The sequence below is a fragment of the Cottoperca gobio genome, chromosome 1 (genome assembly GCF_900634415.1).
Source record: "Cottoperca gobio chromosome 1, fCotGob3.1, whole genome shotgun sequence".
NCBI lineage: Eukaryota > Metazoa > Chordata > Actinopteri > Perciformes > Bovichtidae > Cottoperca > Cottoperca gobio.
The window spans coordinates 24,063,341-24,090,819 of NC_041355.1; positions in this window are offsets into that span (position 1 = coordinate 24,063,341).

The window sequence follows — 27,479 nt, forward strand, 5'->3', positions numbered from 1 at the left end:
AGGAGAGGACTGAGGGAAACGCTAGCACCCACCACTTCAAGCTACCAGAAGAAGCGTGATGATATGTCATCAATCAATCAGTTTGACTTTAGCAATAGTTCGTAATACGCTTACGTGTCTCTGGCGTAAGACTAAACTCCTGCAAACTCTGAAATAGTTTGAAATACAGCCCTGGTAAAGTGTTGTTTCTAAAAAAAATTTGAAAGGATTAAACAAATTAAATGTCATTTTTATATTCCAATAAGCGTATTGCACAACAGCTTTGCTTCAAGGGTAGCTCTGCTGATAAATCTTATAGACATATTTGTTGGGATATCAAAAAAAACTGACTGCAGATTTGAAACTACTGCATTTACCTACTCCGAGAATTTAATTTAACAACATGGAGTGAACCTTGGGTCTGTTTATCAGCTGGTAGCTGTCCAAGACGTTGTTCAGAACTCCTGTTTTCCATTTAGACTTCAGCAAACTGACTCCAACCCAGCAGGTCGTATTGGGTAGGGTTTTAAATTGTAAGAGAGCCTGCCAAAAATAAGCATATAACTTTGTCTTTGAAGAAGAAGTTACGTCGAGTCGGGTTTCAATTCCAGCAGATCCTGGCGGGTTTGGTCAGGTCGTGGACGTCACATATTCAGATCTTAGTTCTCGGATTCTGCAGAACTCCTTCACACTTTTCTGAAAACACGCTGCCTCTCATCCCCAAGACAGAAGAGTGCAAGATCATTGTGGTTCATTGTGAAAGTGTGAGTGTGAAACATATTTATATCATATTTATGAAGTTTAATAACTAGTTTTTTCTATCTGTAATTAATTTCAGTGTAATTTCTGTGCATGTTTAACCTATTTTAAAAGTGGCAGGCAACAAAGCCATTTAGTGATTTTATCATTAATAAATGGCAACACTTTTACTATTTAAATAAATCAAGTGTTTAATTAGCTATAAACAACTAAACAACAGTAAACAAAATTAACATATTCAAATGGTCTAATAGATAAGATATTAAAAGTATATAAAAAATAAAATTGTTGATGGCTACTGCAACTTGTCTGTTGGATCTTCATTTTTAGATAAATACAACTCACCACCTGTGCAGGGTAGCAATATTTAACAAAAGACAATATGTAGGTATAACACTTAAGAACATTAAGTAAATCTGTGAGTTTGTAAGTCCTATGCGAGATATGTATGGAAGAATATGTGTGTGTTGCTTGGCTGTTTCGAGAGCAGAAATGGGGGCCCCATGCATATTGAACTCTTGTAATAATAATAATCAATTTATTAAATCTATCACATTACATTTGGAGAGCGAAGCACATTACATGAATAGAAACACTTAGTGAGACCAAAAGCTCTTTGCTCATTCAGGAGCTCCACCAACACTTAGCCAGGGAGGCAGACTGCATGCACACCTTTGACCTTTGTAACTATGTCATAAGAAAACAGCCTTCATACCCAATTAACTAAGCTGGGCTTCACAAAGAGGAAACGCTGCCTCCATCTGCATCAGTTACCATATGAATGGCATATTAGCAATGATCCCCTGTCCCACAAATTACAATTTTCTCTCTTATGTATTCAAGCAATTAAGTAATTATTCACAACACTTAGAGAAAGACAATAAGCATTAAGAGTTGAGTGATCTCTGTATCCCACAAAGCTCTACATGAAACATGTATTAATAAACTCTCTCTTTGAAAAAGAGATATGTGATTTATTTATGATTTTATACTTGCAGATGGAATTATAAATATGCATTACCTACCTCATGTCAGAGCTGTTAGAAAGGCTAGCATTTTAGATCAGTTGGAACTGCAAGCCCAGGGTTATTTGTCATTAATTCAAAGCCAGAATATTTATTATTGTTCTATATTGAGCTAAACTGTGCCAATAAAAGATGGATTGTCATTTAAGTCTAGTTTGAAAGCGTGGAGGATAACACTGACTTCAGTGGCGGACTCAGTCTGTCTGAGGAGCAGCGGCAAAAACAAATAAAAAAGGGCACCTGCTGCATGACGTCTTCTTACATTCAAGCAGTGGTGGGCCGTCAGGGCCAGCAAGGCCTTCTCTGCTGGCCTAAACATCATCAGAATATACATTTAATTTTGATATATTTTTTTCACAAATATGTATCAAATTATTCCCCATAGTCTATTCTCTTCATTTCATAGCTTTTCTCTTGGTTGCGCTGCTTCCAGCCTCAGATGGAGATGTGGAGGTCTGGCCTTTATGTTAGTACTTGTACTTTTATCCAATCATATTTCAGCCATAATGTGTTGCCAGGATCCACGAAATCTGCCCTTAGGCCTTCAGAATCAACAGTGCGGGCGCCTGTAGCTTAAAGTGAATGGAGACAAAACTGTGGCGTTAACCAATCAGATTTCCAGTTGGCGATACCGGGGCCAGCTAGCAGGCGTACGATAACGTCAGCACGTCCACGTCTTTTTATTGGATACGCACTATTGAGAGGCAGAGCTATGCAGAGCTAGCAAACTGAACTTGAACGAGCCAATTTAGATTTCTACAAGCTATTTTTTTTCAACCCACAATGGCTGAAGGAGGAGAAGAGATCGATATGATCGCAGATATAATTACAACGCCATTTTCAAGACGACCTTTTCAAGAAAAGCTATACATTGTGTGAAGAGCCAACCCCGATGCTAGCGAGACTATCACAGGGTTTGTCCGCCACTTTCAAATCACTAACTAAGAGCGGTACCCCTGGCTCACAGCCTCCGAGAGGCACTCGGAGCTCCACAACGAAAGGGTGAACAAAAATAGGGAAATGCGGATTTATTGATTATAAATGCTTCGGAAATATTAATATAACTCTGTTGTACTTGACTATGTTAAGGTGATGCAACGCCCGGTTATACTGCATTTCTGTCTAAATGTATAGTTTCTAGAGTCATGGCGTCTTAATGATGGTATTAAGAGGTGGAATAATTAAGGTAGGACTGTGTAGGACATCACTGAAGGCCTAGGTGGGAAATGCACGGCCCGCCACTGCATTCAAGGCCACCATAGAGAACACTTTCTCTACTGGAGGAGCACCCAGGGCACTAAAAACTGAACATTACAGGAATCGAATCAATCAACTTTTTAGTGTCACACATGAACAGCACACACAGAGACATTTAGACTTTGCATTCAACTCATCCTAGTATTAGGTGGGCAGCTATACAGCGCCCAGGGAGCAGAGTGGGGGTTTTCTCAAAAGCACCTTGACAGTGCGCCGGAGGCAAACTGGCATCTCTACAGGTACGAGTCCACACTACATATTTGGTCCATTTTAAACTACGGTAGGCCTACTGTTATTCTATTGTATTTACTTTGTACTCCCTTGATACACGTTGCCTCGTTGTTGTCTGCTTTTCTGCTTTCTACATGAGGCTGCGTGCACGTTGAAATCCCGACGGGAAAATTAAAGTAATCTTCCTCTCAATCAAAAGTAAATGCTCACAGGAAAAGCACCCGTGGTTGAAGCCACTCTCGTCAGGTGGATTGACCTGGTCACGTATTGCCCCCATTAAGTGAAACTGCTGCCGGCTCTACCACTGCATAGTGAAGCTTCCAGTGGTTATAAGTGATTCTTATAAACTGTGCAGCACATGTATACATCTGACACCACACTTACAGCACAGCAGCTACAGGGCAGTAAATACTAGTAAGCTTAAGATGTCATAAAACAACATGTCCTCTTTCAAATAATTAGTTTAATTTAACTGGCAAAGCCTCAGAGCCTGTGCTGTGAATAGAAGGTCACAGAGGCCAATTACAGGGTTCAGCATGGCTGCAGAGATAGATAAGGCAGATAAATCAGATGCAGAGTCTAACATCAATATGATTGCTCTATCTTGATAATAATTCAGATATTTGGATTAGTACGACCTATTAAAATAACCCATTAAAAGATAAGTATGAGGGATACTGAGGCATTTGATTACTTTTAAGAAGGCTAAATGAATTAAAACTTATTAAAGTCTTTAATCAAAAAGTACTTCATAAAGCAGATTATCTATCTAAAAGTGAAAAACACTTCATTCTGTTGCTTTAGCCAGCGGATAACAGTCTTCTTTTCATTTTTGACTGACATATGAAATATGATAATTTGGCTCTCATTCAAACAGGGATGATGCACTAAGTGAAGCTGTCAGTAGCTGTCTCTACTCAACAACACTAGTCAGGGTCCTGTTGCCACATCGTGACAGTTCTAAGACTCTTTGTTGAATTGTGATCCCCGATGTATTGCGACAGCATCTGTGCTTTCATTTTCAATTTTACCAGCTCCAAAGGCCCATATGGAGACTGTCTGAAGCTATTGTGTCACATTGTATGCAGATCGTTCAGCTCTTTACACTGCCACTTGGGTTTCATCCTTGCACCTTGGTGCTTGGATGCAGATGCATTAGCCATTTATTTTGAAATCCTTTCTTTCACCAGAATGATTAAAAGATTGTCTGTGGCTCTACTTTGTATTATCCACATGCTCAAGACAGTGCAGCAAGGGTTGATTTCTACTGTGAAATAAACTGTAATCACATTCAGCAGGGCAATTGGAGATAAACACTGCAAGACTTGCCTTCAGGTTTATTTATTCCCCCATAAACTTTGGGTTTAGAGGTAGCAACAACAATCAAGTAAAAGTCAAATCTGACTTCTTTGGGAGTGTGCACTTCCACAGAGTGAAGAAATCTTGAAATGAGGTTACACCCACCAGTGCATACTCTGCATAGCAATATGTGAGACATCCAGTTCAATGATGTTTACTACTGTGTTTGTCAAAAACATTTTAACAATGCTGTGTGGATTTGTGTGCAATATTTATTTAGTGGGTGAAACTTCATATTAAAAGTTTTTACCACGGTTTACAACAGTTTACAACCTGTCTTCTAAGATCTCACCAATTACTTTAGTATCTACAATTATCATAACTTGTAGAACCAAATGCTGGGAAAATTAAATAAAAGTTGCACAACAAAGATGTAACTTTGTGCTAAGGTTAGAAAATGTTAAGGTTAGAAAATGTGTGCGCTAAATGTTGGGTGAGCATGGAAGCCGAGTATTCATGTTAAATGATTGTGTGACTTATTATTTAGCCTTGTAGTGCGTATCAGGATGTGCCGTCATAAACCTACCCAGCCAATACCACTCGCAGGACGGTAAGACAAGAGGACTGTGTGTTTACATCCATGATGCTTGGTGCTCAAACGTCAAAGTTTATGACAATGTTTCCCTAATATCACATTTTTTAAGTTAAAGATCCATATTATCTGCCCAGAAGATTCACCATTGTTTTCTGTCGTGTTTTTAATGTGTTGAATAATGGGCTACGCTACAGCTTCATTTCACAATAAATAATCCTTAATTCCTTTAAAATCCTTTAATTATCCTTGACTCTATAGCCCTAACTTACCTTACCTTTAAGTCCTACTCTCGGCTTGACCCAGCCTTATATGTATCTACATTGTATCTGCTAAGGATAACATTGGCTGCACTAATGTCATAGTTACCCTCAGCTCTATGGAGTGTTTAAGCGTCTTTCTTCTAATAGTTTTAGATTTATGTCTCGCAATACATTGTACGCTGTTCAGCACAAAGTGACAGACAGACAAATTTAGCAGTTCACTGGTAAACATTGTGGAACCTTTAGTAGTTAAAGAGCCAGATATTTCCCACAGGAGATGAAGGAGACCAAAAGCAGAGCTAAAAGAGAGTTTATGTTGGAATTACATTTGTTAGGTGGCCAGAAACAAAAAAAAAAAAAAAAAGTAAATGTTTCTCTGTGTCAGCTGGATGTGTAAATAGGCAACTCTTTGCTAACTCGTTTGCCATAACAGCTTTATAAGCTGAAAATATGTCAATAATGCTTTTATATGCTGCCCCCAAAGTGGCCAAAAAGTAAATCAATTAATGCAATTTTAATGTGATGTGAATCATTTAGAATTAACTTTCTTTAAGTCAATTAGAATGTTTTTGTTATATGTAAATGTAAAGGGTGAGAAATGGTGGTTATAGTATCTGGCAAATGTGGTATCTTAAAAGAAAAACATGAAGCAGACACCTGGTTTAGTCAGTAAATGGAAAAAGACAGCCGGTGTTTCCATGTCTTGATAGTGAAAGTTATAAACTCCTTAGGATTAGGACAATCTTGACTGTTCACCTTGTGATTTTTTTTCGAACGATGTTTATTTGCTTTTTGAGGAAAATGATTTACATAAATAACAAACACTGTGAGAAGAGTGCAGATGCTGTGTGCTACGGAATTACATGAAAGAATAATGATGAAAGACATCAAGCCCTAATGAGACATCTGGAATTGCATATAAAAAGGCAACCTGGTGTATTCCTTCACTCCCTGGGAAATTGGTGCTTGTCCTTGATGCCTTGTGCCTTGCTGACAGGATGGATGCTGTGATTTGGCTGCCAAATGAGAAGATTTTTTTTCTCTTTTTGAGCGATATTTCATATGTTGTCTATAAATTCTTGAAGTCTTCGATGACAAGTGCAAAAAACTCATCCCAGCTTCAGACCAGACTGAAATGCTTCACTGTGAACAGAATCTTTAATTTACATTTCATCATGAAATACATTGGCAATGAGATGTGTTCCACCCAAATACTGGGAGACCCACATTGGGATTGGCTTTTATACAGCTGGCTGTAGAGAGCTAGGCACCAACAATTGTCTAAAGCATGTGATTGAAAGTGAATGCCAGTTTTATAGTCTGTGTTGGTTATTTATGGCAATTCCAACTGACGGCAAGCAACAGGGTTAGAGCTCCTGAAACGCCTATGCTGCAATCTGGCAAAGATTAAATATCAGTTTAAAGGTCAATTAGGCTTGATTTTCACTTTGACTCAGAACAAAACGTGTCTCACAGGAGCTTAGTAGGCAGTTGAATTAATTACCAAAAAGGTCTTGCAGATGAAACTGCTTCTCAGATGAAAGTGCTGCTTGAAAGGATCAGCCAAAATAATTTAACTCTTTTTCGCCCCTTCCATTTAGCTGGAGCAAGATATCTCACTCAAGGTTAAATTGCTATGAAATTAGGTACGGATATTCATGGTCCCCAAAAGATCATTCCTACTGTATGTATGCCCTCTGACTCTTCTTCCAACACATCCATTAGCCAATAATAATATAATTACTTTTAATGCAATAACTGGCAATACCGCACAAATGTTTCCGTTCCTCATGTAATAAAAGTTGATCAAATATAATACTTACTAATAATGCAATTACAATTTCTGAACGGATAATGTAATATATTTTAGTGCATAATGCAATACATTTACAGTATATAATGTATGTTTATATAATGTATGTATAGAATGCAAGTGCGTAAATATGGTTTGCTGTAGAATAAGACCTAAACCGTAGACATACAGTCAATTTAATCAATGACAAACAATATTAAAGATGTTAACCTAGTGTAAGACTTTTTCTCTCAGTTAACTTATTGTCTTTGATTGTGTCAGTGATCAAACCAAACAGCCAATCAAAGTTCATGGTCAGTATTCAAAGTGACAAATCAAATGAGCGCAGACGGGCAAGTTGCTGCACCTATTGGAAAAGGTCTATGACAATACAATTTTCACTGACATATCCCAGAAGAATATTAAATAGTGTACTTCTTCAATGCATCATAACACAGTATGAAGTATACAGTGTGCTTATTTCCAATGTGGACACTGGAGCACCCAATACATTTACCTGTTAGCTCAGTACGCACTGCTAACCCAGAGTAAACAAGTACAGCGTCAGCGGCTACAACACAGTCTGCCAGCTGAATTTTCAAGCAACGGAGCAAACCTGTTTCCTCCAACCTGCACAATCAGAACACAGCCCAGAAACAAGTGAAGCATTCAACACCAGAACCACAACTTTTCCCAGCCCGGATCATTCACAACTGACTTAATTGGGAGCTAAGCTAACAAAGCAGCGTGCAAAAAAATCTATTCTGATCACTAACTGGGCATTAGCATAGCATAGCGTCACAGTACACAGCTAAACACAGGCCTGTTAGACGTTTGTAATTTAGGCTTTCTTGTGGTTTAATGATATTCACTGAGCTTCATTGTTGTTTCCTTGCGACAGCGCTATGTTGATGTTAATTATGCTCTACAAAGACACAAGATCTGGCATGCAAAATAATTGTCCTCTCCTCTAACACATATTAAGTACATATGCTGTGAATAGGCCTTTAAATATAGCACTGGACAGGAAACTCAAAGTTCCCTCTCCACATGTTTCCTTTGTTCTGACCTGACAAGTGTGTTTGTGCTTGTGCACCTGTAAAACCTGTGTGCACACCCTACAAGAGCACACTCACACACACTCTCTCTTACGGACATTACCTTTGGTTTGTTTAGTTTATATATTTCTTGAGATTAATATTGTTGTTTCATTTATTATCTTTTAAATAAATGCTTTTGAATTTGTACACTGGACTATTTAATGTTTTACAAGAGTGAATGATGCCAACCTCTTCTATTCAGAACTCAACAAAATTCAACCTTTACTGGCTATTCATATGGTAATTTGTGGCTGTAGGTATTATTTTCATTATTAATCAGAGTTCCTAATTGATAGTTTAGTATATTTTAAGACACTACAATAATGTGCTATCCTTTTCCATTTTTTAAGGCTATTGCCCCAAGGAACTAATTTTAATAAAGTTATTATTAAATATACTTTTTTTATGAATACATTTTAATGCCTTTAAGCATCTGCTCCTATGATGGTCTACAGCAGGGGTGCCCAAAAGGTTGATCATAAAAAACAACAAAAAAAACAGTTTTTACTCGAGCCAATTGCTACATTTATGTGCTACCAATTTAGAGAAAATATTGAAGTTGATTCACTCGCATCAAAAATGGCCACACTGTTTCACCAGAACTGATCTGCAGTGGAGGATGAGATGCTGACACTGCACGCTGACATTCAGCTGAAGTCCAGAGCTCATGGACAGTTTGGAAGTTACTCACAGAGGAAAAGTACCAAACACGAGGAAATGTACTCCCTCCTTGACTGCATGTTTTGGCTCTACTTATTTATGCAAGTCAGCCTTTTCCCACATGAAGATTATCAAGTCTAAGTACTGATCCACCAGGACTGATGATCATTTGGAAGCCTGCTGGAGGCTGGCTACCTGCAGTTCCTGTCCGGACTATGCAAACCTGGCTGACTCTGTTCAGTGCAAGTCATCAGAGTAAGGTGCCATAAAGGTTCATGCAGTGTAGCAAGGTATGCCAACATATATTGTATATTTAAAGTATATTCAGTATAAATATAAATAAATATATTTAGCATTTCTTTTAATACAGGAAGATCATTTTGACCTTGTTATTTTAAAAGTAGCTCACAAGCCGAAAAAGTCTCTAAACACAGGTTTACTTTTGCCAAGGCATTGCACCTCCATGTGGATGTCTATTACTACTTTTTTTCTAAAAGAAGAAACACATGTATGTTGATTAGGATGGTTTCCACCTCTGTTTCAACTCAGGTATTCAATAGCTAGGCTGGTTCACAATTGTTTTGGTGCAATCAGATTTATAGTGTCTTGGTTAAACAATAGTTAATATTGTTTGGGAAGGTAGACATTGTGTCTTGTGTTATAGAATGCCACCATGCAATAATGAAACAAACAGCTCAATCTTATAATGTGTTTCTTCACCTGGACCCAGAAACACATTTTTATTTTAAGTGTCTTTAAAGAGGAAAGATGTATGACAATACCAACATTTTCTTTCCACACTAATATTATAATAATAATAATAATAATAATAATAATAATAATAATAATAATAATAATAATAATAATAATAATAATAATCAGCCATTTGTCATATAGATTAAAACACATTTATTAGGAGTCAAGCAAAAATTACAAAAAAAACATATTTTTTGGTCAAAAGTGAAACCCAACATTTCCATACGTAGCCTACGCATTCACGTGCAAGTGACCACACACACCGCACACAGTGCGCCTACAGTAGATATGCCTACAAATGTGGACAAGAATCCAAAACTTATAGAATACAATTGTTAAAATATTAACAAATGTACTGTACCTAAATAAATAAATTCCACCCAATTATGTTCATATAATGTATAATCTAGGTTAGTGTACATTTTATGTAATAATACAGATTACATTTAATATTTATTTTTTATTATGTAATATATTTAAACACAAGTCATGTGCTCTCATACATACTTACTACCTGCACACATCACGTCATCGCTCATGTACGATCCAAAACTGGTTTTGGACAAACCAGATCTTTTGTGTCCTCAGTGCCTCTTGTCCCACATTCCAGATCCCTTTACTTCCTGTCTTTGTGTGGTTTTGTGCCATCGTCAGCGTCTGCCCCACCCCTGATTTTTTCCACCTGTGCCCATTCACCTCATGTATAAATAGTCCTGTCTCTCCTTGTCGCTCCTGTGCCAGTTCGTCTTGTTATGTCTCAGTGTATTGAACCAGCGTGTAAACATCATTTTTTTGTATATCCTCCTTGTGAGCATTTTGAGTGTATGCTACCTGTTTGCAAGTAAGGTATTTTATTTTACACTTCACGTCTGTTTCTGGCGTTGTGCATTTGAGTCTTCCTTCCCTGTGTCCGAGGTCGTTACAAGCTCTTCGACAACCCATCCAAGGTCTAACTTTTGGGCTTTTTGTAAAACTGTAATAAACACAAAAGGACATATTGAAATTACAGATATGAAGAGGTAAGTATTATACAGCAAGGTTGTGTCCCAAGCTGGGGCCATTGAGCAGTGGCCGGGACAGGAGCAGCGTTGGATCCTGGAATATAGGTATCCAAGGCAGGTATGGAGGCAGAATCGTTTGCTGTATCTAACATGGGTTCGAGCAGGACCTCATGCTCTCTGAGCTGGTGCAGCAAAGTCATCCTGCCTTCCAACTCTGAGTTAGTTTTCAGACAGATGGGCAAAGCTTTTACAGCTGGTTTGGGAGCAGAGTGGAGGCAAAACTCATATGTCATCAACTAATAAAATAAACAATTCACCATAAACTCTTGCATTATGCTGTCATAACGATGGGTGGAATGGCCACGCCGCCTAAACTTCAGCCCCAATGGTTTTTATAATTAATGAACTGTTTGTAATAGACCCTCGTGGGAGGCATCATTGTTCTCAGCAGAGAGTTCCTCTTTCATTTGTATGGGTAAGGCCCAATACTTAAGCCACGCCCCTTTTCATTACTTTTGAACAATTTCTTGACACTTGATGCTCTGTAAAAAAGACGATGCATAACAAATGGCACCAATGGTATGAAATGGTATACACTTCCTGTCTTCTAAGTGGGCGCGGTCTTATGTATTTATATCTTATTTTGCTAACAAGTTAACAAACAAAAAGAGGCGGGGCAGTGGCAAAACCTACGTGACACAGATACAGGAAACATGACTCTCAGTGCGGTGTTTCCTTTCTAAACCGTCTCTGACTTGTGGGAAGCATCATTGCACTCAGCAGGGAGTGTTTGTGACTGTTCCTCGCATATTTGCATTATTTACACTCATTTATTACACTGTCTCTGAAACTCCACTTTGACATTGTGTGAGCTTCTTTCAATATTGTCTTCATTCCTTTTTATAGAATCTATATTTTATCCTGCAATAGCCCAAATGAAGCTGCTTACATCCCATGTGTTCCTGTTATATAAATACAAGCCCTGTATGTAGCTGTAAGCTTTATTTGCATGGTCAGTAAACATATATTTAGTTTGATATTGCAAAAAAGCTATGACAGAATGTGTGATTGGATAAGAATAATAACCCTGAAATTACATGTGGTTATTACGGTCATCAGTCATTTTGTGTAAAGCTGAGCCTACCTAACGCAGTGCCCTGTCATTATCAAAATCCCAATTTAGCAACACTGGTCCAATATTAACTATTTTACCTCTGTTTCTTGTCTCAACCAACTCCTGAGGGAAACATGGCTCTTTAGCTGCTAATGCTTCACTTTGTTCAACAGCTAGTCGCTGACTGTATCTGTCTGGTGTTTGGTGCTGAGCAGGTAGTTTACAGTGGGTTTTTAGAGCTTTTTCTCTGAGAGTGATGAGAAATAACCACAATAGTAAAGTTTTGGGTCGCACATCTAAACAATGAGACTCACTATAAAGCTCCATAAAACAGAGGGGAGCTGCAGATTCTGCTGATAATTCTCTTCACCACTACGAGTGACCCCTTTCCCATCGTCACATTGTTTTTTACATTATCATTTGATGCATTGTTATTATCACGACATGATATCTGATTTATATTGTTTTGCTATAAAACCTAGTACATCAACAGTTCTCGTTTGAATATTTGCTACTACCACCAAGATCTGGTGATGGCACATTCTGTCGTCAATTAATGCTCTAATTTGGGGCACGTTCCCATAATTACGCCACCTTAAAAAATACATAAATGTGAGGAATATTTCAACAAAAAAAGATGTGTGCTAGATGAAAATTAATTACTCTTGTGAGTTATCACTGTACCTGTATTGATAAGAAAGAAACATGGCCTGAATTGGCAATTTATGTCAGTGCTTGAACAATGCTGCTAGGTCAGCATTTCCATTTCCATTTCATCAATAGGGTGCCACACATATTTTACTCTGTGATTTGTTCATTAAGATGAGAATGGGCTGCAGCTTTTAGGAGGTAAGTACCCACTTCAAAAGCACCTGGAGACACATATCAAGATGAACAGCTAAGATAAACATAAAACTTCCTGAGCTGTTTTAGTTGCACTGGGAGCAAGACAACACTTGAGAAAAGCAGTTTGGTGCAATAATTTGTATGCCTGGTTACCTGCAGACTGCTAAACAGAGTTCAGGATTTGAAGCTCTTTCACTTTCACTTTACCTGCACTTATGGGAATAGATCGAACAATTAATGCAATTTGGAATATTTGTGATTTGATAACCTGCTCATTATTGTCACATATGTATCCTTTATCAAGGCCCAGCGGAGAAACTCTCGGTGGATATTTCTGATTCTTTTCCTCACTTTTTTCCCCCCACGTTCCATTAAATGACTATGGATTGCTGGTCACTTCATCTACCTCTATTAACATACCAGGAGAATTCTTAATGGGACTGGAATTACTTCCAATAACTGCAACGCATAGCAGGTCACTCTACTCTAAGGGCACGGCAAATTAAAAATTCAATATCTAGTCCGCTTCTTCAATTATTCTCCCAGTGGAGCCTGATTGGTGCAACATCAACAGAGACAGGGTGAATATTAAGTGTTCCCAACAACCATCTACATCATCATAAATCTTCTCCTAATCAGCAGTTAATCATACTGTTCATCATCTAAGCAGATAAAATCACTTCCAATGTAACGGACAAGGCAGGAAAAGTAAATGGAGTGCATTTTATATAGCGGGAGAGATGTGTTCACACTGCGAGCAACACTATCAACAAATCACTGGAAGTCCATTTGTTTCCTGCAGAACAAAATGAGCAGAGACACCCGGCTGATGTGTGAACAATTGACAACTTTGTCAAAAAAGTCTGGCCCTTTGTTGCTCCCGTACCAATGTGAATGTGCTTCTTGAACAATATTTTCAGCGTGACAAGTACACACTGGAAGAGATGTTGATAATGTTTGTTTAAGGGGCCGTACACATGCTCTGTCTTTTATCTGGAAAACGCGGGGCACGTCGGTCGGGAGCCGGGTTCCTACTCTTGTGTCAACTTTCAAGGGGGCCGAGGCCGGTTGCGTGTTATGTCTCCGGCTAACTGTGACATCTAACATCTGTTTAGTAATCAGTGTAAAATCCTTGCAATTGCGTTGCTTTTAAATGAGGATAGTAGTTAGTGGAAAACAATTGGTGTTTGTGGGTGCATCCTATCCTACAAGTCCACAAGAAATATGGCAAATTTCATTGTTTGGGTTAGATATTATATTGGATGGGACAAGATTTAAGTCATATTTCAGGTTAAATAGGGAGCAATTTGGTCTGCTTCTGTCAAAGATTAGACCAGCCATCTCCAAACACAGCTGCAGCTGTGAAACAGTATCTTCTGCGGAACAGCTATCCATTAGTCTCAGGTAAATAGTTATGTGATAATGTGCGTAAACTTCCAAATAGTCTTGTTTTTTGTTAATGTGTAGGCCTATTGTGATTAGTACTGATACTTAGTGTTGTTTGTATTAATATAGCAAAATAGAATATAATAAAGTGGGCCTATATGATGTGGTAAGACAGTCTAACATATTCTGTAATAGTATGACGTATATGATATAGTATAAGGTGCAACGTAATAGTATTATTTATTAGTAATGTAATATAAAAGGCTCTATAATATAATATAGTGCAGTAGTATCACAGAATATCAAAGTTAATGTAGGCGTTCGTATAAATTAGTACAATACAGTATAGTATGTGTATAATAAAATATGGTATAGTATAAAACAATAAACAATAAAAGTAATGACTACTACTAAATACTTGTATGCAATAGATGGTAAGTATAGTATAATATATAAAGATATATAAAATATATACCAAAGTATATAAATGAATCAGTCCAAAAGAGAGTGAAGAGGGGGAGGGATGACAGTCTGTGGTCTTGAGCTACTAGCTACATGTAGTTCGATTTTGTAAATTAAAGTAGCTTAGTCATATGCCAAACTATTCCCATTCACTGATTTTGCTCAGAATAAATAGTTTTGTATTTATACATAAAAAAACATAGGGAGGAATGGTACGTTTCTTTAAGCTTCTTTAATTAAACTCCATATCAAAGAAAGACTCTATCGGAGTCTCTAGTCAAGGGTATCGTGCTGTGTCAAAATTGTAATGCTCCAAAACCTCCCTGAGAAGGAAAGCAGAAGTGTAGCTGATTTCCAATAGCTGTGGGGCTGTTGATAGAAAAACATGTTGTGATCCTGGCCCCTGCTTCCAGTGGATCCGTTTTTAAAAACTAAAAAAATCCTCCTCCATTATTCTCCTGGCAGTTGTAGATGCCCGCTACCGCTTCCACGTGGTGGTCGATGGAGCATATGGCCAATTTAGCGATGGTTTCACATTGGCTACTTCCACATTTGGACGAGCTCTTCGCCAAGGAGGCCTTCACATCCCAGAGGGAACAGCTCTCACTGGTGCTGAACATCTAGGGCCTAGGCCTCTTGTCTTCGTCACTGATGAGGCATTTCCCCTGCAACGCCACATGATGCGACCGTACCATGGGCAGAACCTGGATAGAGAAAAGCGGTTCTACAACTACAGGCAAAAAGAATAGTGGAGTGCACTGTTGCGAAGGCCATCTGCATTCGTCACAATTTTCTGATATGTTCTCCTGAAGATGACCAGACAAGTACACCATCATCTCCAAACCCACAGCTGGAGGCCGGAGCAGTTGAGCATCTCAGTCGAAAGAGCAGTAATCATGCCTCACGAGAAGCCATTGCCTTAAGGGAGAAACTTACAAAGTATTTTGCTTTCAGCAAGGTGCAATGTATTGCCAGGAAGATCTTAATTAACCCATTAAAACACCTATTCAACCACTATTGATAACTTGTACATTTATTAACTTTCTTATGTATTTTATGTATAAACAATTTTGGGTATTGTAATGTTGTATTTTCCAAAACAAAACATAACGCAGTGTTTGATTTCATAGAATTTATTGTGTTATTAAAACAGTGCCACAGTTAACTAAAGATGTCATTAAGAAAACACAGAAAAAGTGAATAAGTGGCCAGAAGAAAGAAAACAGGACATCTCCAATAAACATCAAAGTATAGAAATATTTTAAAATGGATAAATTAATTAACTGTAAATTACAGAAGAGAACAAGCTTCCAAACATTATGAAAGAATGAATAGCTGAGAGTGTGTGTGTGTATGTGTGTGTTTAAACTCTGCTTCGTAGAGAATCTTTTCAATCTGCATTCGCACCTGTGCCTTTTATAGGTCCCCAAAAGGCTCAAGAAATATAGCTCATCGTAATCTTGGGGCTTTTTCAGACTTGGTAGGACATTTCTCTGGAACTCTGAGAGGTCCAGGTGAAACAAGTATTAGGGACAGGTATGACAGGAGTCACAGGTCCGCTACTGCCTGCTCCTTCAGTGCCTTGCTCCTCTGGAACCAGTGTGAGGGTGATGAGGCCATCACTCCGACTATGGCCCTCCTGTAAGAAAGGTTTGACAAAGTACGTTTAAAATGCTTTCACATATTGGTCAGATTTTAGGTGCCATTGTCAACATTGTTAACACAAGTAAGAGCTGTCAAATTTGTTAAAATATATATTGAGCGTAAAGACCCTGAATGATATTTCCATTCACAAATGCCTCTTTTTATGAAAAAAAAACATAGCCTATACAATCAAATGTTATCATATTATCTAAAAAACACTAATATATGTTTTCAAATGTAATCTGCCTTTATGTTTTATTTAATTGTATGTATGTTGAATACTTCTGTTACAAAAATTTGAAAATGTAAACAAATTTTAATTAAGACATTTTATTCTGAAATAATGAGGCTAATACACTACCTCGGCATTACATACATATGAATCAGTTTTGTTTATTTAATATTGTGGAAAAAATAAAACAATCAGCAAGACCATTAGCCTATATATTTTTTCTATATTCTATTTTGAAGATACAATTTTTAATAATCACTCTCCCTGCTGGTATTTGTTGATGAATGTATCCCCATTAATATTATATTACACATTATGACTGTAGAGTTTGTAACTGGTTGGTATCGAGTTCTGTGGATTGTCAATGTGACACCAAAGATAACAGGAGGGTTAGGCTCAAGGGCTGTGGCTCAGGGATAAGAGGTAGAGAGGGTCGTTCCCCGACTCCTCCAGTCTGCATGTGCTCATACTGAACCCCAAATTGCTCCTGAAGGCTGAGCCATCTGTGTGTGTGTGTGTGTGTGTGTGTGTGTGTGTGTGTGTGTGTGTGTGTGTGTGTGTGTGTGTGTGTGTGTGTGTGAGCATTAGATTAGATGATGAGCAGTTTGGCATCTTGTATGGCACCCTTGCCATAGGTGTATGAATGTGTGTGAAAAGTTAAATGAGTAGTAAATGATGTAGTGTAAATGCACTTAGAGTGATCCAAAGACTAAACTAAACCTGTTCACATTTTGTATGCATCGGTGTTCATTAGGGTCAATTTGACCCTAGGCTGTTTTAGATGCATACAACATATAATAAAATTAACATTTTACACACATTTGATTGGTTGTTTCGGCTGATATTGAGGTCACATGCAATTGTATAATGTTTAGTGCCCTAACCTGCCATAACTATACCTGTGGTGGTGCAAGAACCCATGGCTGGATAAAGAGAACTGGATACAGTGTCAGAGGCGGACTCCCATTCATTCCTATGAAAGTTGCTCAGTGGCACATCACTTCACTTACTAAACATTAGTCTCGGCTTATTCAAATGAACAGAAGAGGGAACATTAAAAAACATGGCTATTAGCGCATTTTACAACTTTGAGGATTTAATTATTTAAATATAGAATTATCCCCTGATTTACAGACAACTCTTTCCCATTGTAAGTCGATGGCAAAATGTATTGTTGGGCCCCATGGTGTCACGTACCCTTCCTTGGGGCTTGGTAAAACTGGACAAATGCGATTTCGAAATAACGGCAGCATTTGATGCACAGTCCAGCTATGGCTGGAATATGCACATGTACACTTGGTAAGCCACTTGGGAAGCACTTGAGGAGAACTATGAGATGAGAGGGCTACTATACATGATTAATGTTGGGGACCAAAATAAAACACAAGCCAGAGATGTGTGGAGCCAAAAAATACTCTTTCTTTCCAATCTCAGGTAAATCGATGAGTTATTTGCATTTTTTTTCATAGTAGCGTAATAGGTATTCTGGATGTGTAAAGGGGCTTGGAGGGGCATTATGTTTTATATAAAGTTTATTAAGTTAGTCAACAAAAATACATTAAGTGCCTGATAAGTTGGGTAACAATTTTAAACACAATCATTTTATTGAGGTGTAAATTCAAAATTGACCCCAATGATAAAACATGTTAGTAAATTTGATAATAACGGGAGGGTTAAACTTGCATTAACTGAGTTTTTGACACAATATTGATGCGTTATCACATCAACACTAACTGAAGCTTTGGTAGGCATTTTTGGAGAAACTACCAAGAGTAATATAGATTTTGAAAATAAGTAAGAAAAAAGCAATATCACAAAAATTGCTTCTAAAACAAATTGCCTTCCGTCGCTTTAGGATGGTGAACATTACATATTACATTACATATTTACACAACCAGCTGATTTTGGTTTCTACTAACTCAAAATATATGGCTCTTTAGCAGCTAAATACTCCGCTATATTCACCAGCTAGTTGCTAACTTTGTCTGTCAGCTGATTGGTGCTGATAACAGCTATTGTGCTTCTGGAAACAAGGTTAATATGAGCGGTGAAAATGAACCAACACAGTAAAGTTGTGGGTCATTTACCCAAAACAATGAGCTAAAGATTCTAGCAGCATTAACATTGAAACTGTAATGTCTGAAGTTTCTTTATATGACATCATCCTCAAAACCTACATCAAGTATGCCAAAACTTATCTTCAATGCCAGTTTTGGCATGGGCTGTAGCTGATGTGCCACTGAGTGATCATTGCTCATGACTCTATTATTGTATTTCTAGTCAAGAAGCCGGTTGACTCAAACTGATTGTGACCAAGCCTTGTTTGGGAACTAAATTGTGATTCCAAATAGGAGTCGGTATTTGGCTCGTATTTGGCTGCCAGGCGATATTTGGCTTGGTTTTGGCAGTGTAGAACTGGGGAAATTTGGGCTGTCAGCCAACACCAGTTAGCAGCACCCAGGACAAATTTGGGACCAGTGTACTTGAGCCAATCCTGGCACGTCATTCATCACGACTCTGGGTTGAGTCCAGCCATCTGGCATTCAGGATTTAGTTGGACTGATCCATTTTGGAGACAAGGGGGCTTTAATAGTCCAGTTGTCTAATTTGAGAAAAGACAAGTCAGCAGTTGCTAATTGTCCATAAAATCAAATTAAAGGTATAGGCGTTAAGACTTTGACAGAGATTAAATATTACACATCTGGCCAAATGACTTCAACAGGTTCTATTTTATACTTATATTACAAATGTACCAAGTTATGTACCTCTACCATTCAAAATTGCATTGCATGTTGAGAAGATGTATTACACAAGAGAGAGGAAGATAATTGCTGCAATACAATTCATGCAGAGCTCAATGGATTAGGCCCATCCATGAGCAGGTGGCATGGATGCAACACGTATAGATGAATACAGACCATGTCAGCCCTCAGTCGCTCATTGTTGGTGTTCCTGTGAATAGAGAGGGTCTTGGAATATGAACGGAGCTGTAGGGAAAGATTATAGTAGAGGGATGTAATCAGGCAAATTCATTTCAGGGAAGTCAGTGAATGTTAAGCATAGACAATCTCACTAGAAAATGTAACATTAGGACAAGACTTTCTTACTTGCAAATGAGAGAACTAGCAGGAGGTTGAATCTGTGTTCAGGGCTTTGTGAGCTTTGATATATAGTTAAAATTATGAACCTGTTCTTGTTTTCTGAAATGACTGGATCTTCATTCATTCATGGCCAGGATATCGAGACGTAGTCGTGGAGGAGAGGGGTTGCAGTTTGGTGGCCTGAGGATCTCATCGCTGCTCTTTGCAGATGATATGGTCCTGATGGCATAATAGGTCTGTGACCTTCAGCAGTCACTGGATCGGTTCCCAGCCGAGTGTGAAGTGGTTGGAATGAGGATCAGCACCTCTAAATCTGAGACCATGGCTCTCAGCAGGAAACCAGTGGATTGCCTACCCTGGGTAGGGAATGAGCCCTTACCCCAAGTGAAGAGTTCAAGTACCTCGGGGTCTAGTTCGCGAGTGAGGGGACAATGGAGCGAGAGATCAGCCGGAGATTCGGAGCAGCGGGGGTAGGTATTGCATTCGCTTAACCGCACCATTGTGATGGAAAGAGAGCTGAGCAAAGCTCTCGATCTTCCGGGCGATTTTCGTTCCTACCCTCACCTATGGTCATGAAGGCTGGGTCATGACCGAAAGAACGAGATCGCGGGTACAAGCAGCCAAAATGGGTTTTCTCAGACGGGTGGCTGGCGTCTCCCTTAGAGATAGGGTGAGAAGCTCAGTCATCCGTGAGAGACTCGGAGTAGAGCCGCTGCTCCTTTGCGTTGAAAGGAGCCAGTTGAGGTGGTTCGGTCATCTAGTAAGGATGCCACCTGGGCGTCTCCCTAGGGAGGTGTTCCAGGCATGTCCAGCTGGGAGGAGACCCCGGGCAAGACCCAGGACTCGGTGGAGAGATTATATTTCCTCACTGGCCCGGGCACGCCTCGGGATCCCCCAATCTTTGAGCTGGCGGATGTGGCCCGGAAAAGGGGTTTGGGGTTCCCTACTGTAGCTGCTGCCCCCGCGACCTGACCCCGGATAAGCGGTGGACGATGGATAGATGGAGAATACAGTAATACATTTAAAACATTATATTATGCTAAATTATACACACACAGGACATTTTTCTATAACTAATAGAGTAAACTGAAGGAAATGCAACCATATTAGTGAATGTCAACCCTGTTACTCTAAATATTGTAACAGGGTTGCAAATCAATGTTAATTGTAGCTTTTACCTCAGGAATTAATGCCAGCTGCACAATGTAATGCTACTGTCAAGGAATGGACACACTTAGATATCTAACTAAAGAAAGATACGTTTGAAATTAATTTGTTTTAGTCTCATAATGTGAGTAACATGGTTGTGTTTGTGAGAGTGCCACATTCCATCAAGAGTGAAAAGATTAGAAATATATTTAAAAATAAAAGGGAGGACTTACCTGTGGTCTACCCATGGTAGTAGCACATGACTTGCTGATGTCACTTCCTCTGTGTCATGTGACAGTTTTTTCACTTCCTCTGCCAAGCTAAAAAGGTTTCGGTAACAGAGTAGCGCGTGTAAAATTACTGTTATTTAAAATATGTTAATGATTTTAAAAATGTATTTTACCATTACAAGAGACATATATCAATAGAATAATACCAAAAAAAGTAAATAAAACCCCTATATTAAATGTTATATTTGACAGGCAAGTTGGTCACCAAGAAGCTGGGACAAGAGAAAAATGCTATTTTAGGGGTGTTTGAGAGATATTTTATATTTTAAATAATATTTTGAAATAACTTTTTCTGCAACTTTATATACGTTTTGTCTCAATACAAGTGTATTTAAAACAACAAGTGCATGGTTTAGCTTTTTGGGCATGTATTATTAGATTTATTATATGTGGGACATCCTCCAATGGGATGTCCTCTAATTCTGGAATGACCTTATAATAAATGCTGTAAATGTTGTACCAGAGTGAGTATTGCCAGCCTCTACTATCAAATAATTATGAAATATTTCAACCTTTACTAGCTATTGATATGGTAATATTATTTATTTATATTTATTCATTAAATGATTAATCAGATTTCCTAATTCATTGTCTACTCTAGTATATGTTAATAGACTATTGTATTAGATTACATTAGTTGGCTATTATTTTTTATTTATATTTACATGTCATAATAATAATTATAGTTAATAGTTATAATAAATATTATAATTCTGAATTATTTTTGATAATTATTCATTCCTTCTGATAACTGTATTTTTGAGCTAATGCACCTTTTTCATCGTAGTGCCAGTTATCAACCCACCATTTATATTAATACTTGGATTTATATTAATTATCATTTGTATTTGTTAATAACTAGAACCCCAACATAATGGTGACACTGGCATGAGGAGCACCAGCGTTCCAACATATCCATATTAGCCTGGATTTTCTGTTGTGGCAGTTTTGGGATTTTTGAGTTCCAAGGGTGGAGTAACATCATGTAATGAGTACATTTACATAATGACTAATGACTAGTAATGACTAAAATGATAATACATTTACACATTAAACCAAGGTCTTTATTGTTTATCTTTACTATCCCTCATTCATTGTAACGTATGTTTTATATTCAATTTACAAAAGTGGCTTTAGCTTTCTTAAAATAAACAGCATTGTTTTGACACAGCTGATTCATGACAGTAGAGGTGCCATTTACATACAGTATACAGCAAATGTCCCCAAAGCCAACTCTTGGCTTTCCAGGCACTTTTTTAAATGTATCAGATCCTCAAGATTGTTTCATGAAAGCAATCACATATGATTGTGTGGTATTCAGGCAGTGTAAGGGGCAAATATTAATCATGTTATTGAAAAGACAACATTTAAATCAAAGTACCTCATTTTCTTTATAACATTAACACTCTTCTATAATCTGTTGAAGGAAATAAGATTTCCCAGGGGTAAAGTCAGAGCAACAGATTAAACAACTGAAGGTAAAAGAATAATGTTTGACAATACAAAAGGCCATATAGCTGGAGCAGAATTAAATAAGCAGAATGTGTTGGTAACATTTATTAATCCTTTTAAATCCTTTCACAGCATTAATCATGTGGTATTGTGCATTTTATGAAATTAATTTTATTTTAAATGTATCTGTGGTTTTGCAGAAACATACAATGCCACATGTTTTCAAGGCGAATGGGTTGCCGACTGGGCCCCCATTTCATGTTTCAGATGTCAATGAGATGCAAACAGTTGCACAAAATGTGATTTCCCCTCTAACGGTTATTTGTTTCATTTAAATAACTGTTCCAATAGTTCATAAACATGCATAGGTTACAGAAAAGTAAAACATTTTTTGTATTATTTTGTATCTGAAGCTTTTTTTCTTCTTTCCTCCCATGAATCATCTCATGACCACTCAGATTTATTTTGTGACCTGTTGGAGGGGGGCTGACCCCCAGGTTGGGAACCACTGGACGAAACTAATCTGCTCACATCGCTTAGTGCTACTCAGTGTCATAAGATTAAGCTAAACTGACAGCTAGTTTTATTCATTTTTTGGTGATCAGCAGCTCATTTGCTCAAAACGCTGTGCAGTCAGTGGGACTTTTTGACAGCCATCATCTGGATTTATGGTAATAATCCAAATGGCTGGATTGGACCTGATCTAGATTGGGTGGATCTGCCGATTCTTACTTTACCGTAATTTCAAGGTGAACAAGGTATTTATCATTATTGGCTATCTTTGCACAAAGTAGTTCATTATCCCAGTGTGGGTCATATTATAATGTTTGTATGGGACATAAGTAGCTTGGTAATTTATACATAAATCTGGTGTCAGCAAATTAACAGCGGGATGGTAAAATAAGTGCCACCCAGCAGGTTAATGATATGACAGTGAGCATCAGCAAACAATAGTGTCCCTTTACAGAGTCTGTCTATAGTCCTGCCTGGCTTAGTGTAAAGTGAGCAGTGGGGTTTTAATTTGTACAATCTAAAATGTTCAAACCCAGATAATAACATTATTTATATTTATTCTGGTGAACTAATGTGTCTTGTCTGCTTTTCCATTTAAACATGAACCAAATTGGATTTAAAGAGTTAAGGATCGCTTCAAATTGGACTATGTTGTTTCAGTTAGTTCTAGAAAAGTGTGTAGAAAGGCATTGAAATTGAAAGATAAATTAAGTGCAGTGACAGGACCTGGACAGCTGAACCAAGTGCCACCTAATTGTCTTCTTAAACAGAACATCGTTGCAGTTGTGGCATATTCATTTTGGTTTAAATTAAGAAAAAAAACAACAGTTGAAATGTTTCATACAGGCTTGAATGGCTAAGAAATGCATTACTTACAGATTCTGGCTCGCATTATGCATTCACACATCTCTTTCATCTAGAGGTTTTTTTAACTTCAAACAAGCCTAATTTAAGGATCATTAACAGCACCATGCAACAGCTATTACACTGATTCTGTATTGCTTTTGTCACCTTCAATTCTAATGCACACACACAGGGAGTTGGGGTTATGTGGGACAAAGAAGTGCGATTCTGCCTGGGATGCCCCTTTTATAACCTCTTGAAATACAAATGACATCTCATCTAATTTTAACTGAACTAAAAAACTTGATGTAGTCTTCTTGTTTATCTGCTTTGGAAGCTTGTATGCATGTTCCATAAAACTACTGTAGGCAGAACAATAGAGCTCTGTTCAAAAGAAGAAAGATGAGAGAACGAATGAATGAATCATCTAATTATCGTTACTGACAATGTAAATGGTCTTACTGTGGACTCCTTGTGCTAAAAAGAGTTCCAATCAATTTACAAGATGATGAACAGATAGATATAAAAAAGTGGTGCTTTGAGCTAAATGCTAACATTAGTATGCTAACATGCTGATGTTAAGTATGTATAATGTTTACCATGTTCACCATCTTAGTTCACATTTAGTCATTAGTGCTTGACACAAAGTACAACGGAGGCTAATGGGAATGTCATTATTATTGTCATTATTATTTGTTGGCCTAATTGCTTATAAACTAAAGTATCTAACACATTCAAACATGTTTACCTGATGATGGCCCTAGATGAACATGAAGATGGGAGCATGAATATTTTAACAAAACACCTGCCAATCTCAGGGTGGCACCAGAGGAAAATCAGAATCAGAAGTTTCAAAATTCAGAAGATCACCAAAGTCATTAGGGAACCCGACTGATATTGCCTTCCCTCAAGCAATGGCTACCTATGTAGGGGTGCCATTACAAGTTACACGTTTGTGAACCCTTAATGTGACGTAATGACAGACCTAGTTAATGAATCATATAGATAATGTGGAATCTCTCAGCCTATGTCATAACTTTTATTCTAAGTATATTACAGTGGCTATACAGCTATTCCAAGCTGGAAAAAAGCCCCTGGCTGTACCTCATTGGCGCCCCCTGCTCTATTGTTTGTCCAATTGCCTGCTATTATTTTAAACTGTGTGTATTTGTGTGTGTGTGTGTGTGTGTGTGTGTGTGTGTGTGTGTGTGTGTGTGTGTGTGTGTGTGTGTGTGTGTGTGTGTGTCATCATGGTTAACACTCTGCATTGATCAGAGGGATGAAGCAGATGTCTTTGTGCAGGTGAGATCAGCAGGGATGCTCGCCATCTGTGTCAAATAAAATCCTTTTCACAAACTGTTCTTGCTCACAGGTTTAGTGAGACAGTGTTCTTTGATGGGTCAGCGAGACAGGCTTGAAAGACACTGAGGCACACCATGGAGGGACTTACTTTCAGTTGCTCTCAATGACTCACATTCAGTCAATGTGTCAACCTTCAGCTACATAAAATGAATATTCTGAGTCAGAATACTTATATTCTCATGTTGAATGTCTTTGGTTGAGCCGTTGATGGCTGTATAATGTTGCATGAAGAGACACAGCAACGTTCCTTCCATTGTCTACACACTACACCCCCTCATAGGTCATTGCTTTTACGATGGTTTATAATTAGTCAAGAGTCAAAAGTTCATGAGTTAAAGCTCACGAGCTGGACACCACACAGGAGCAACAAGTTAATGTATTCTGCTGGTTTTAGTAACTGCCGTAAATAAAGAAGGAATATATTTTGATTAAAAAAGTTCTTTAAATGTGATTCAAACAGTTGAAGACATGACCGTCTGTTCTTCTCAGCACTAATTGGTAACAGTCCTCCTGACAATATCAATGTTCAACAAATAAAGGGAAAAGAATGCATCGCGCTGTCTTTCTCTTATTCCCCAGGGATATATATAGAGTTTGGCAGAGAACAAAATAAAACAATGGTTGTCAGAACCAAACACGCCAGTTCAGGAAATTGCAGTCCAACCGTTGGAACAAATCACATAATCAAGCAGCCACTTGTTTCAATATACTTGGATCTGTCAAATGTGTTGGCACTCATAGAGTCAAGAAAAGCTGCAGCTTCAGTGAAATCTTCAAATCTGTGTAGCTCGCCAGCTTAACCATGGAAGATCACAAACACATCATAAAAGACAGGAAGCCATCCTTGTAGCACAATATTCAGAGCAGGTAGTATGACGTTGTAATACCGAACAATGGTGGTAATTGTAATGGTAATCTGGTGTCCAGCCATCTGGATTGTATGTTTCCTGGTCTTGTTCAGAATGTTGGAGTCTTTTTAGTGACCTCCAAGATATGTTAGATAGGTTTGTCTCAAGTCTCATGCACACTATATTCAAATCATAGCCCTTGACAAACTTGCTAAATCAGGGAATTATTTCTGCAGATTTATGATCTCTACAGCTCCTTCACTGTTTTGTCACTTCAGTCTACACTTCTACCACACAATTTGACATGAAATACCACGAGAGGGGAAAGATGGAGCTGGGGAGTAAGCGCTTTGCTGTGTCCTCCTGTTTAGGTGAGGACTGTGTGAGTGTGTGTGTGTGTGTGATCACCGATGGCCTTGTGCGTCTCTCGTTCCTCGCGGCATGCTCGTGGCAAATCTGCGGGGTAAAGAGAGGACTCAGCAGTTCCACAACATGAGTGTGGTGAGCCAGCTGACCAGCAAGAGCGTTACACACAGAAAGCTTTTTATTTAATTTCATTGAACCTGTCACTTTTTAAAACCTTAAAAATGGCATAATACATAAATGACAGTGTGTGTGGTCTTTGGGTGTCGAGCTGTCCTTCCCCTGATAAATAATCAGTGTGCTAACTTAGAGTTCCTACACTCCGCAACATAAGTAGGTGGAGTAGTTGGTGATAGTCAGTCTTATTTTAAATACAACCAATTATTTATATTTGAATTTACATTTTGTAAGTATACTATTCAGCCTATATCACATACACTCAACAATATGTAAGAAGGGTCATACAACATTTCTTTTATTAATTAACCTTCTCAAACTAAACAAGGAGCATACAAATACATGGTCTGCCAACACTTCCAACAACATTTGCTAGACAGTGTATGCACAGAAAAAAACACAATCAATGACAAATAATACATAGTTCATAGTTCATATTGTCCAATTATTTGTTCTCTATATATTCTATTGAATGAAAAATAAATTCCCCACAATTTGACAACACATGCTGAAACAGATGCCTGTTTTGATGTAACACATGCCTACTGAGTTATGATATTACATTTCATTTACATTTATCTCTACACAATCATAAAACCAAAAAAACACCATATCTCATTGCCTGTTCTGTTTCTCATACCATATCTCTCCTGTTATTGCAGATCCTGCCACTGTCTCTTCCCCTCACCTGAACTTCCCTGTCTACCTCCTCACACGCCTCTCATCCCTCATCAGTCTCCTCATACACATACCGGTCCAGTTATACTCATCCCCTGTCAGTTTGTATAGTGTGCATCCACAGCTTTGCATCCATCGGATGACCTGCCTTTTAGGACCTTCGCAGACTTTGGAGTCCCCTGGCTGTCCCTCATCGGTTATTCTTGACCTCTGGATTTTGACCCTTGCCTGCCGAAAGAACTGAACTGAACTTTTACTTCACACTTATTGTTCTGATTGTTTTGTGCTAGAACATGCACTTATTA